The sequence below is a fragment of the Martes martes genome (assembly GCF_963455335.1).
Source record: "Martes martes genome assembly, chromosome: 1".
In the NCBI taxonomy this organism is placed as follows: Eukaryota; Metazoa; Chordata; class Mammalia; order Carnivora; family Mustelidae; genus Martes; species Martes martes.
This window is the reverse complement of record NC_137888.1, coordinates 26,143,203-26,146,631: the sequence shown is the minus strand read 5'-3', so window position 1 is coordinate 26,146,631 and position 3,429 is coordinate 26,143,203. Positions and strand designations below refer to the sequence as shown.

The window sequence follows — 3,429 nt, the reverse complement described above, 5'->3', positions numbered from 1 at the left end:
ATGACAACTGATTTTTTTAAGTCCAGGTAAAGAAAGAAGCAATCATTTTTAACTAAAATCCTTCTATGTTTTTTGATTGCTGTTCAACTTGTTACCACTTAGCAAAAAGCAAAATTTCCATACCATTCAACTCAAATCTTACTGTTCTATGACTGTGGTATACCTTCCATTAAAAAGATGAAGCAGTCAATAGAGTGATTACTTTGACATGGCTTTCACTGGCGGGGGGGGGGGGGGGGGGAGGGGAATGAATGGCAAAGAGAAGACCACAGACAAAAAGGTAATTAAACATGCAATGCTTTTCTTAAAAAGAGAGAGAGAGAGAGGGAGGGAGATGTTATTTCCAAGAAAAGGAAAAGAGCATTGAAAGCCCATGAGTCAAGCCATAGCCAAAATCATGTTCTATCTTAACAAGTAGATTTTCTTTTTTCCCCCCACTTTTTTCTTCTTCTTTTTTTAAATAAAATCTCTCTCTAATCAGTTGAATGTCCCAATCTTGGTTTCAGCTCAGGTCATGATCTCAGGGTCATGAATTGGAGTGGGCTCTATGCTCTACCCATGAGGCTGCTTGAGAATTTCTCTCCCTCTCCCTCTAAAATAAATAAACAAATCTTTAAAAATAAATTAAAAATAAATAAAATAAAATTTCTCCCCAAACCATCATCACTTTTTTAATCCTCCCCAGACTGGGCTTCATCTTCAGACACTACATCCTCTGATTTCTGAGGTGGACGGCTTGCAGAGATGTTCTTTTCTGGGGAGCTAGCTGATTCCTCCTCTTCTTTGAGAGGAGTCTTTTCCTTTAATGTCTCTGAATTTGTGGGGTGACCTACTTTTCTCTTTGCCTTTCATAGGGCTTGGCATCACTGCAGCCTTTAGCCTGCTTTGGGGCATTTTCTTTTCTCTCAGGTTTGGACTTTCTTTTTTCATTTATAGGTTATTTTAATTTTATTTTTATTTTTTTGTGTGTGTTATGTTAGTCACCATACAGTACATCGTTAGTTTTTGATGTAGTGTTCCAAGATTCATTGTTTATATGTAATACCCAGTGCTCCATGAAATACGTGCCCTCCTTAATACCCATCACCAGGCCAACTCATCCCCCCATCCACTCCCCTCTAAAACCTGCAGTTTGTTTCTCAGAGCCTCTCATGGTTCATTTCCCCCTCCAGTTCCCCCCACTTCATTTTTCCCTTCCTTCTCCTAATGCCATCCATCTTATTCCTTATGTTCCACAAGTAAGTGAAGCCATATGACAATTGACATTCTATGCTTGACTTATTTCACTCAGCGTAATCTCCTCCAGTCCCATCCATGCTGATGCAAAAGTTGGGTATTCATCCTTTCTGATGGCTGAATAATATTCCATTGTATATATGGACCACATCTTCTTTATGCATTCATCTGTTGAAGGGCATCTCTGCTCTTTCCACAGTTTGGTGATTGTGGACATTGCTAATATGAACAATGGGGTGCATGTGGTCCTTCTTTTCACTGCATCTGTATCTTTGGGGTAAATACCTAGTAATACAATTACTGGATCATAGGGAAGCTCTATTTTTAATTTTTTGAGGAACATTCACACAGTTTTCCAAAGTGGTTGCACCAATTTGCATTCCTACCAGTAGTGTAAGAGGGTTCCCCTTTCTCCACATCCTCTCCAACATTTCTTGTTTCTTGTCTTGTTAATTTTTTGCCATTCTAAATGGCATAAGGTGGTATCTCAATGTGGTTTTGATTTGATTCTCCCTGAAGGCTAATGATGATGAACATTTTTTTCATGTGTCTGTTGGCCATTTGTATATCTTCACTGAAGAAGTGTTTGTTCATGTCTTCTGCCCATTTTTTGACTTGGTTATTTTTGGGGTGTTGAGTTTGAGAAGTTCTTTATAGATCTTGGATGTCAAAATGGATGAAAGACTTCAATGTGAGACAGGAATCCATCAAAATCCTAGAGGAGAACATAGGAAGTAACCTCTTTGACATCAGCCACAGCAAGACTTCTTTCAAGACACATCTCCAAAGGCAAAGGAAACAAAAACAAAAATGAACTTTTGGGACTTCCTCAAGATAAAAAGCTTCTGCACAGGTTTGGGCTTCTTAACCATCTTTTGGTTTTTTTCTTTTTTGAGCTTCCATAGTCATTTCCATCATCATCATCCACTAAGAAATCATCATTGCTGCCAGAATCTTCCCCCTGGAATGATGTCTCATCCTCCTCTTCTTGTTCTTCTCCACTGCCCACATCTTCCATGAGCATCTCTCTTTGTTTGGAAGCTGATTTTGAGGCTGTCTGCCTTGCTGGAGCACATTCTTATGGGCTTCTTTTTCATCTTTGCTGTCTTCTGCTGAGTGAGAATCACCCTTGGTCTTCATATATTTTTCTTCTGAGTCCTCACCATCTTCCTGTGAACTCTTTTCCAGATCATCTCTTATTTTTAGCTTCTCTGGGAGATGATTGATTTTTCTTAGCTGGAAGGCCTCAGTCTCTGCAATAATTTTCTTGGCATCATTAAATTTCTGACTCCAAATAATCAATGATCTTTTTATTTCTGACAGGCTGAGACATAGTTGCTGTTGAACAGGATTGAATCAAGAAACCAAAGACCAGAACCCCCCACCCTCTAACCTCCATACACTCAGTGTACTCTCCTCAACTTTGGCCCATGCGGTTGCTGCTGAATCTTGACCTGCTGGCTTCTCAAAATCCACTTCTTCTTGGTTCAGGGCCCCTTAATCAGATGAGCCCCCTCACAAACCACTCCCATACCCTATTCTCTCATCTCTTCAAAATGGATGACTCAAACTAGCCCTCATAATTATATTAAATGCTAGTGGACTAGACATTCCAATTAATAGATAGATATATCCAAAATACCAGGAATACAGAAAAATGTTCAATCCCTAAAATGGCACCATTGAAAGAAGAGACCAAACAGCCACTTATTGTCAATTTCACATTAGACGCCCCCCCCCTTTCACCCTGACAGTGATTCCCTGTGACTAGTGTTGACATATATTTGGATTATTTTCTGCTTCATAGGACTTCAGCCAGCTCCAATATCCAAGTATTTACAGAGCATTATATTTTCAAACATTAACAGTGCCCAAAACCGAAGGACTAAATTTATAGCAAGAAGTATGGTAACTGGCACACAACAATGGAACCCACTGGTCTTAATGCATACACAACCCCCAGAAGCTGCCAAACTGACCTTTTAATAGAGTGGCTTATTGAGGTTACAACTGAGGCACAAGTTCAGCTATGTCATTATGTGCAGATGAGTACCACCCTCAAGGTTGTAATATACACTCTTAATTGGCAACGAATGTATGGTGTTATGTCTTCAATTAATAGAAATTATGGGTCTAGAAATCAAGATGCAAAGGTGAAAGTGTTTATCTGTTTACCATCACTTTTCTTAACCC

The 3,429-nt window shown here is 39.3% G+C and overlaps 1 pseudogene across 1 annotated transcript; it reads right to left on the bottom strand.

Annotated features, from left to right (window-relative positions):
• Window positions 1–671: 671 nt before the first annotated feature.
• LOC308356301 (nuclear ubiquitous casein and cyclin-dependent kinase substrate 1-like) lies at window positions 672–2,569 on the bottom strand (annotated as a pseudogene). Its single transcript has 2 exons — window positions 2,088–2,569; window positions 672–912 (listed from the first exon to the last, which is right to left on the bottom strand). The product of its transcript is annotated as a nuclear ubiquitous casein and cyclin-dependent kinase substrate 1-like (transcript).
• Window positions 2,570–3,429: the final 860 nt, after the last annotated feature.